Source organism: Momordica charantia, assembly GCF_013281855.1.
Source record: "Momordica charantia cultivar OHB3-1 chromosome 9 unlocalized genomic scaffold, Mcharantia_2.0 BLBB01000009.1, whole genome shotgun sequence".
Taxonomy (NCBI): domain Eukaryota; kingdom Viridiplantae; phylum Streptophyta; class Magnoliopsida; order Cucurbitales; family Cucurbitaceae; genus Momordica; species Momordica charantia.
This window is the reverse complement of record NW_028275167.1, coordinates 1,416,059-1,426,859: the sequence shown is the minus strand read 5'-3', so window position 1 is coordinate 1,426,859 and position 10,801 is coordinate 1,416,059. Positions and strand designations below refer to the sequence as shown.

General features: G+C 36.3%; 1 long non-coding RNA gene across 9 annotated transcripts; it reads right to left on the bottom strand.

Annotated features, from left to right (window-relative positions):
* Positions 1 to 352: 352 nt before the first annotated feature.
* On the bottom strand, positions 353 to 10,664 carry LOC111020587 (uncharacterized). Of its 9 annotated transcripts, none has more exons than XR_015787239.1 (10): positions 10,451 to 10,664; positions 5,702 to 6,290; positions 5,064 to 5,585; positions 4,925 to 4,962; positions 4,621 to 4,696; positions 4,311 to 4,388; positions 4,142 to 4,248; positions 3,731 to 3,983; positions 3,425 to 3,501; positions 353 to 3,048 (listed from the first exon to the last, which is right to left on the bottom strand). It is a non-coding gene; the product is annotated as an uncharacterized LOC111020587 (long non-coding RNA). The 9 variants fall into 9 exon arrangements; XR_015787243.1 differs by having other exon boundaries at positions 3,425 to 3,815; positions 3,927 to 3,983; positions 10,451 to 10,662; XR_015787242.1 differs by having other exon boundaries at positions 353 to 2,879; positions 2,963 to 3,048; positions 3,425 to 3,983; positions 10,451 to 10,658.
* Positions 10,665 to 10,801: the final 137 nt, after the last annotated feature.

The window sequence follows — 10,801 nt, the reverse complement described above, 5'->3', positions numbered from 1 at the left end:
TTATTTTTCTTTTTGAGCATGTAATCTTAGAGCCTAATTTCATTATATTTAATTACGTAATTATCTTGCATAGTAAAATGTCTTTTGCATATTTACACGTTTCATGTCCATGAGCATCCAAAAGTATCTTGAAACAAATGCTACCAACAAAAATTCTACCACACAAAAAGCATGCAACAAAAGATTAAATCAGGAAAAATTTGAAGCACATACCAATTTTTAACATCCATGAAAAGAACTTCAATACTCCACTAATATCCTGCGCCAAAAATCTCCCCTCTACAAGGGACGAAAATCATCCCCAACTTCCAAATCAATTTCTAAAAAGCCGATAATAATATTAACTATCAGATTAAGACAATCAATACATTGAGATATTTATTATATCAAGACACATAATTACATTGAAGTAACAATTCATCATCAATATTTGGAGTCAACAATTATCTTACGACTACTAATCTTTACGATCATCCATTATGTCAAGACATCAATATCTTGAAGCAAATACTTAACTGAAGCAACAAGAAAAAATTATGTCAAGACATCAATATCTTGAAGCAAATACTTAACTGAAGCAACAAGAAAAAATTATTGAAGTGATCGATAAACAGGACAAAATAATGAGGCAACTAATATTCTCAGCGAGGTTCATGGTCGAACTTCAAGCCGAAAGAGGAAATTTTTGGTCACTGAGATCGTTAGAGGACATTGCAGATGGTGAAGATGCCTACCAACATGTTTTCAAGGTGTAGAAATACGCAACCCTTTCTAAAAAGTTTAGGAACGGTTCCTTGCGAAGTAATTTTTGGAACTAGTTATGACAATATTGCAGCTTATTTGCCATAAATTGGTAGCTTGAAAAGAGTACACATTTATACGAATAGTTTAAGTGGATGTCAGAATTGTATTCGAAAAAGGGATCAAGGATCTTTATCAGACTAATGGTTCCCCTTCAAGAGAAGCTGCATTAACCGATGCTGAACCAACGGATGTTAGTTTCGATAAAAAGAACTAACAAAAAAATAACTATTAGTACCTATGTTGGCCTTTTAGGCCAATAGAAATATCTAACCAGCCATTCTTTTTTAGATAACTATCACATCAAGGTAACAAATATTTTGGGACAACCATCATTTTGGAGTAACAAAAATTTTTGGACAACCATCATTGCGCAATCAGAAAAGTTTTTTGGAAACTATTAGTGTCACATATATTTCAAAGTCAACCAATTTTTAGGGACAACCAACATATTGTAACAATCATTGGTGCTTTATCTTGAGGCAACCGATGTTTAGGGATAACTAGCAACTCGAAGGGACAAGCAACATTTTAAGGCAACTATTTTGAGACAACCATCATTTTGAAGCGACAAACATTTTTGGACAACCATCATTTCGTGATCACAAAAAATTTTAGGCAATTATTATTATTATTATTTTTGATATCTGTGTGTTCGGGCCAGCTTGCACGCACCTCGGCTATTCACGGGCCAACCGCCCGACCCTACTACATTTGATTGACAAGGAAACTCATAGGATATTAAATCCTAGGTAGGTGACCACCATGGTTTGAACCCATTCCCTCTAAGTTCTTTGCTATTAAATTTTTAGGCAATTATTGGTGTCATATATTCCTAGGTTAGCCAATATTTAGGGACAACCAAGATATCGTGACAATCATTGGCGCTTTATCTCGAGGCAACCAATGTTTAGGGACAATCGACAAATCAAGACAACAATTGGTCCTATATTTAGGGACATCGACATATTAAGGCAACCATTAATCCTAAATTTTAAGGCAACCAATACTAAGGGACAAACAATATTTTAAGGCAACTATTTTGAGACAACCATCATTTCGAAGCAACAAAAATTTTTGGACAACCATCATTTCGCGATCACAAAAATTTTGAGGCAACAATTGGTGTCATATATTTCAAGGTTAGCTAATATTTAGGGACAACCAACATATCGTGACAATCATTGGAGCTTTATCTCGAGGCAACCAATGTTTAGGGAAAACCGACAAATCAAGGCAACCATTGGTCCTACATTTAGAGGAACTAATATTTAGGGACAATCGACATATTAAGGCAACCATTAATCCTAAATTTTAAGGCAACCAATACCAAGGGACAAACAACATTTTAAGTTAACTATTTTGAGACAACCATCATTTTGAAGCAACAAACATTTTTTGACAACCATCATTTCGCGATCACAACAATGTTGAGGCAACTATTGGTGTCATATATTTCAAGGTCAGCCAATATTCAGGGACAACCATCATATCCATGCAACCATGGGTCGTATGTTTTGAGGCAACCAATATTGAGGAACTTCCATAACGATGGCAACCACTAGTCCAATTATTTCAAGAGAACTAACATTTAGGGACGACCACCGTCGAGGATACCATTGGTTCCTTTTTCCGAGGCAACAATCATCTCGTGACAACCATCATTTTAAGGCAACATGATAGAACCCAACTTCTATTATTTATATTCAAAGAGGAGTTACAAGAGCCAATAGAGATTCAAGAGCTCCTTATGGTCAAACAGCCAACTCCCTTAAACCGGTCTTGCCTACTTGACCTGTAAGTGATGGGTTGGGCTCATATTTATCTTCTCAACTAGGCCATTTCCATATTTAAACCCATTAAGTTTTTTAAACAGGTTGAATCACCAATGAACCCAAAATTTTCAGTTGATGTGTTAGGGTAAATTTAATCATTTATACATATCTTAAAAGTATTCAATTTTCCATCCCCATAAAATGCAATTTTATCGGTGAGAGAGGGAAAAAGAGAGGAGAGAGAGAAACAAACCTTGATGTCCTTTCTTAACCCTCCCTTATATAGCTATATTTTAAGTGGACCTGGATTGGTTCTTTTATTAACCAGCAAAAATAATCATACAACAATTAAAGTTCAAGAAAAGAGAGAGATTGAGAAAGAGTACCTGAAGTCGAGAGAGATGAAATGATTACAACTTCCTTTCTTTTCAACTTTTGTACGTATTTGCTATATATATTCTCCCTTACATCACTACAAAATGTATTTGTATCAGTGAAAGAGGGAAAAAAGATGAGTATAGAGAGAGAAACAAACCTAGATGTCTTTTCCTAGCTTGACTAGCTATATTTTGGGTGAGTATGGATTGGTTCTTTTATTTTCCCAAAAAATGATCATACTAACAATTAAAACTTTTTTTTTAACAACCAGTCAACAATTAAACATGAAAAGAAGAGGAAGGAATTGAGAAAAAGTAGTACCCGAAGTCGAGAGAGATGGAAGGATTACAACTTCCTTTCTTTTCAACTTTTGTACATATTTGCTATATTTATTATATTTTCCATCCTTACAAAATGCATTTTTATTATTGAGAAAGAGAGAAAGAGTGAGTAGAGAGAGAGAAACAGACCTCAATGTCCTTTCCTAGCCTGACCCTCCCTTCCATATCTATTTTTTGGGTGAGTATGAATTGGTTCTTTTATTTACCTAAAAAATAATCATACAATAATTAAACTTAAAGAAAAGCGAAAGGAATAGTAAAAGAGTACCTGAAGTAGAGAGAGGAAGAAGATAGAGAGAGAGAAATGGAAGGAATACGACTTCCTTTCTTTTTAACTTCTGTACATATTTGCTATATGTACTCTAATTTCCATCCCTACGAAATGCATTTTTATAAGTGAGAAAGGGAGAAAGAGTGACTAGAGAGAGAACCAACTCTTGATGTCCTTTCTTAGCCTAACCCTTCATTCCATAGCTATATTTTGGATGAGTTTAGACTCTAGATGAGTTCTTTAATTTACCTAAAAAATAATCATACAAGAATTAAACTTGATAAAAAGAGAGAGAGATTGAGAAAGAGTACCTGAAGTCGAGAGAGAAAGAAAATCGAGAGAGAGGGATAGAAGGATTACAACTTCTTTTCTCTTCAACTTTTCTACATATTTGCTATATGCATTATATTTCCAACCCTACCAAAATGCATTTCTATCAGTGAGAGAAGGATTGTGGATTGGTTCTTTCCATAACTATATTTTGGATGATTATGGATTGGTTCTGTTATTGACCTAAAATATAATCATACAACAAATAAACTTGAAGAAAATAGAAAAGAGTTGAGAAAGAGTACCTGAAGTCGAGAGAGGAAGAAGATCGAGTGAGAGATATGGAAGGATTGCAACTTCTTTTCTTTTTAACTTCTATACGTATTTGCTATATGTATTTTATTTTGCATGCCTACAAAATATTTTTTTATCAGCGAAAGGGGGAGAAAGTGCAAGTAAAGAGAGAGAAAAAACCTTGATGTTCTTTCTTATCTAGGCCCTCCCTTCCATAGCTATATGTTGGGTGAGTCTGGATTTGGTTCTTTCAGTTACCTAAAAAATAATCATAAAGCAATTGAACTTGAAGAAAAGAGAGAGAAATTGAAAAAGAGTACTTGAAGTAGAAAGAGGAATAAGATCGAGAGAGAAAGAGAGATGGAAGGATTGCAACTTCTTTTCTTTTCAATTTCTGTACGTATTTGATAAATGTATTCTGTTTTCAATCCCTACAAAATGTATTTTTATCAATGAGAGAGAAAGGGTGAGTAGAGAGTGAGAAACAAACCTTGATGTCCTTTCTAGCATAACCCTCCATTCCATAGCTATATTTTGGGTGAGTTTGGATTTGTTCTTTTATTTACCTAAAAAATAATCATACAACAATTAAACTTGAAGAAAAGAGAGACGTTTTGAGAAAGAGTACCTAAAGTCGAGAGAGCAAGAAGATTGAGAGAGAGAGAGAGATATTGCAACTTCTTTTCTTTTCAACTTCTGTATGTATTTGATATATGTATTCTATTTTCAACCCCTACAAAATGTATTTTTATCAATGATAGAGAGAAAAGGTGAGTAAAGAGAGAGAAACAAACCTTGATGTTATTTCTTAGTGTAACCCTCCGTTCCATAGCTGTATGTTGGGGGAGTTTGGATTGGTTCTCATATTTATCTAAAAAATAATCATACAACAATTGAACTTGAAGAAAGAAGATAGTGATTGAGAAAGAGTACCTGAGTCGAGAGAGGAAGAAGACCGAGAGAGAGATGGAAGGTCTGCAACTTTTTCTCTTTTCAACTTTTGTACGTATTTGCTATATGTATTCTATTTTCCATCCCTACAAAATGTATTTTTATCAATGAGATAGAGAGAAAGGGTGAGTAGAGAGAGAAACAAACTTTGATGTCTTTTCCTAGTCAGATCTTCCCTTCCACAGCCACATTTTGGGTGAGTATGGAAAGGTTCTTTTGTTTACCTAAAAATTAATCATACAACAATAAAACTTGAAGAAAAGAGAGAGGGATTGACAAAGAGTACTTGAAGTCGAGAGAGAGATGGACTTACTTCCTTTCTTTTCAACTACTCTACATAGTTGCTATATGTATTCTATTTTTTATCCCTACAAAATGCAATTTTATCAGTAAGAGAGGTAGAAAGAGTGAGTAGATAGAAGAAAATCTTGATGTCCTTTCCTAGCCTGGCCCTCCCTTCCACAGCTATATTTCTGGTGAATATGGATTGGTTCTTTTATTTACCTACAAACAAATCATACAACAATTAAACTTAAAGAAGAGAGACGTATTGAGAAAGAGTACCTGAAGTCTAGAGAGGAAGAAGATCGAGAGACAGAGAAAAATGGGTCTAGAGATACCTAAATGAAAAATATCACCTGTGGAGGACTTCCATTGCAACAAAATATGGAGAAGCCACCGTTATGATCGGCCTCCGTCAATTCCCATCTTTTCAAAATGGGTGCTCTCTTCTCTCTCTCCAAGGGTCCCCGTTGGTAAGGTTTCTTCATCTTAGCTCTTAAATTTGAGTTCGTTTTTCTCCTTCGAGATTGTTTTTAGTACAGAAGATTCAGTGTTCAAGTTTAGAGTTCAGTGGTTAGTATCAAGATTTGATTTAGGGCCCTTCCATTTCAGTTTAGCCTTCTCAAGATTGTTCTTAGTTCATTTTTGAAAGGTTCTTTCAACTTCTTGCAATCGAAACTATCAGTTGCTGCATTGAGAATAAGCACTACTGCATTTGGTTTGACAATGGAAGTTTTTTCGTTGAAGATATGGCCACTAGCTTTTTGCTGCCCCTTCATCTTTCTCATTTAGCATGGTTTGAGAGCCAATTTGTTGATCTGATGCATAACCTCCTTCAAGAGAAGCAAAGCAGAGATGCTCATGGAACATATCCGAAGTTGGCAGCCTTCTGGAGGAAGGAAAAGAATTTTCATCTGCAGGTTTCAACTTTCAACAAACAAACGATTGGTTAGCCTTCTAGGATATGCTTAAAGTTTGATTGTCAAATTCCAAAGAAAATTTACAAATGTCAGCCACAACTCAAGTAATTGTTCTTGTCCCTCCTATGCTGATATTCTTAAAGAAAAGAAAGATTTGTTTCATTTCAACTCAAATTTATCAGAATTAGTGGGGACCCTATAAAAGATACGAAGGCCACTCGAATTTGGTCCTATTTGGGTGGTTAAAGCCGCCGAACTACTATGGAAGCTCAACTGACGACTTGGCATGTGGAAATCCTGGATTGGCAAGTGTTGACAGTCTCATTTGGGACTTGAACGGAAATTGGATAACTGATTTCATGCATAAACTTGGTCATTTGAATTTGGTTCTAGCACAATTGTGGGGTGTTTCTTCGGCATGGAGCTTGCTTGGAATTCGGGTTACAGGAATTAATTGGGAGGTAGACTCTCGGGTGGTTTGTGATACCTTGACTAAGCATTCGCATTATGCTTGACATATTTATCGAGAAGCCAACTCCTGTGCTGATTGGCTTGCTCGTCGTGCTTTTTGCTTCCTTTGGGCCTTTATATTTGTTATAGTTTTCCTTCTAGGCTCTATGCTTTGCTGATAGCTGATGTTATCGGGTCTCCATGCCCCGACTTATTACCTCTTATTGTATTTAGCGCTCAAGCCCCTATCTATTAGAAAAAACTTGTTAAAAGAAATAAAAGAATCTTTCCTTCAAGCTTATCCTTTTTTCTAGACTAAGAAAAAAGATTTGAATGATCTACCAGAACCTACATTCATGCAGATCCATAATGCAGCTCCAAAGTCAGACTTTATTGAAAAGAGATGTTCATGTCTCTGTAGTTTTCCTAACTAGGAAAAAAGGCCAGCGAGTGATAGCTATCATTTATTGCAAAAACTTCTATCATTACCAACTGATCCGTCAGCATCTCTGGATCCAAGACACAGGATTTCAGTTTCAGCTGGGAGTATTAATTCTACCAATGGAATTAATAACAAAAAAAAAAACCATATGTCAGTGAAGAAGTTTTGTCTCATAACGAGACTTAAGTGTTAGCAAAGGAAGGTTATGAAATTAGAAATGTTGCTGGCATTGAAGAAGGCGAGGGGATTTTATGCTCCTTATTTCAGGAATATCTCATCCTAATTCGAACGACTGCGATAATGACCTTCCTTCTTCTCCTCGAATTAATTCCATCCAGTCTCCAAAATCTCCTCTAACAAGGTTCCACACCCATCGCTTTTGTTCCTTGGTTAACTTGAAATCAGAATCATCTGATAAGAGAGTTCGAGTTGACTCCAATATTATCTCTAATCCAAGAGCTGCAATGACAGAGGCAAAAACAAGAACTCCCAAAGCTGGATACGTTTTTTTCCAATAGGATACAGCATGGAAAATGTTGTAAACCATAGGATGAAACAAGATAAAAGAACAAGAAGGGAATTCCGTGTGGATGCAATTATAGCTAGGGAGCCACTTCTCATGGATGCATGGACTTTAACTGCAAACAAAGCTAAATTGGCAACATTTGATATTCTGATTGCAAATGTTTCATTCTTAGCTAACTTTTCACGTTCTTCCTTTGACATTCCAAGAACATAACCACAATCAGTTAAGGCATCCATTTCAATAAATCCCTCAAGCAACAATGTATCATGGGAAAGGAAGCTACAAAGATGCAGATCAGATCAAGCATCTCCATTGTCGGGCAGGACACTTAGAGCGACCCTTGGTACATAATCTTCTTTGTTAGAGATTGCAAGAGTTATTTACAGCATAACGTTCCTTTGGCATCCAACTTTTAGCTTTCGATAAGTCTACTATCATCTTTATTTGTATGCTTAACTAACACTTAGGGACAACTAACATATCAGGACAACCATTGATCCTATATTTCAAGGTAACCAATAGTTAAGGACAACCAACCGGAACCTACCATCGTCGAAGAAACCATTGGTTCCTTTTCCGAGGCAACTAATATTTAAGAACAATAAATATATTTAGGCAACTTGGTACAATTATTTTGACGGAACCAATATTTAGGTACAATCATCATATCCATGTAACCATTGGTCGTTGTTTCGAGGCAACCAATATTTAGGAACTACAAAACGATGGCAACCATTGGTCCAATTATATCGAGAGAACTAATATTTAGGGACTACCACCGTTGAGGCAACCATTGGTCCCTTTTCCCGAGGCAACTAATATTTAAGGACAACTGATATATTAAGGAAACTTGGTACAATTATTTTGCGAGAACCAATATTTAGAGACAACCATCACATATGCATGCAACCATTGGTCGTATGTTTCGAGACAACCGTTGGTTCCTTTTCCGAGGCAACTAACATTTAAAGACAACCGATATATTAAGGCAACTTGGTACAGTTTTTTCGAGGGAACCAATATTTAGGGACAACCATCATATCCATGCAAACATTGGTCGTATGTTTCAAGACAACCAATATTTAGGAATTACGTAACAATGGCAACCATTAGTCCAATTATTTTGAGAGAACTAATATTTAGGAAGTACCACGGTCGAGGCAAGCATTGGTTCCTTTTTCCGAGGCAACTAATATTTAAAGACCTCCAATATATTTAGGCAACTTGGTACAATTATTTCGAGGGAACCAATATTTAGGGACAACCATCATATCCATGTAACCATTGGTCGTATCGTATGTTTTGAGGCAACCAATATTTAGGAACTTACATAACGATGGCAACAATTGGTCCAATTATTTTGAGAGGACTAATATTTAGGGACTACCACAGTCGAGGCAACCATTGGTTCCATTTTCCGAGGCAACTAATATTTAAAGACAACCAATATATTAAGGCAACTTGGTACAATTATTTCGAGAGAACTAACATTTAGGGACAACCATCATATCCATGTAACCATTGGTCGTATGTTTCGAGGCAACTAATATTTAAGAACTTACATAACGATGGCAACCATTGGTCCAATTATTTCGAGAGAGCTAACATTTAGGGACTACCACTGTCGAGGAAACCATTGGTTCCTTTTTCCGAGGAAACTAATATTTAAGGGCAACTGATATATTAAGGCAACTTGGTACAATTATTTCGAGGGAACCAATATTTAGGGACAACCATCATATCCATGCAACCATTGGTCGTATGTTTCGAGGCAACCGATATTTAGGAACTCCATTGGTTGGCCAATTATTTCGAGAGAACTGATATTTAGGGACTACCACCGTCGAGGATACCATTGGTTCCTTTTTCCGAGGCAACTAATATTTAAGGATGACCAATATATTAAGGCAACTTGGTACAATTATTTCGAGGGAACCAATATTTAGGGACAACCATCATATCCGTGCAACCATTGGTCGTATCGTACGTTTCGAGGCAACCAATATTTAAGAACTTACATAACCATGGCAACAATTAACCCAATTATTTTGAGAGAACTAATATTTAGGGACTATCACCATCAAGGAAACCATTGGTTCCTCTTTTCCGAGGCAACTAATATTTAAGGACAACCGATATATTAAGGCAACTTGGTACAATTATTTCGAGGGATCCAATATTTAGGTTCATTTGACCTATCGTTGCAACCATTTCTCGTTTATTTTGAGGCAAGACCAATATGTAGGGACAACCAACTTACGAGGCAACTATACTAACAGTTTCATCTCCTGGGCAAAATCAATTCCATCGTTGCTCTCAGAATCCCAAAGCATGACCAAAACAATCCTTCTAAATTCGAAAGAAGATATTCAACTACTAAATCTGAAATTACCAAAAACAATTTTAGGGAGAAGACACATCAACAGAGAGCATTGCTATTCTACCCCAATTTATAACAGATCATGAGATCGTTTGAAAGAAAGACGCCTTGAAAATAAAAGGACGAAAAAATCGATCGCGGAAAAATACCGAATAAACCCCATCAAAAAGTTTCGGATCGATACACCCTACCGAATTAAACTTAAATCCACCAACAAATTCACGATGCCTTCAAATATTCTCTATATCCCCCGTTCGAACTACTTATGCAATCACTCATAAATCAACCAAACAAAGATAGGATAACCGACGGACTACACCCCAATATGCATCGAGAAACGCAGCGATAAGAGTGAATGGGTGAAAGTACCTTAAAAAACAGAAGATCGCGGGATAAAAAACCCTAGGCGTAAGAGTCGGACGCCGAGGATCGATGAGGAGTCGAATCGAAATCGGAATCGGAGATTTGACAAACGGGGACACGATCGAAATCGGAAAAAGAAGAAGAAAGAAAAGGGATGAGACTGGGAGAGAAAAGGCGGGACGCAAACCCTAATCTTTTATACTTTCCCTGATCTGATCGTTACTAGGCTCTCTCTCTCGATTTTCCAATTTTGCCCCTGCAGCTTCCCGCGCACTACAAAGTTGTTGTTTGTTAATAATAATAATAATAAAACTTATACAACTCCAGCGGCTCTCATTCAACGGCTATTTCATTTTT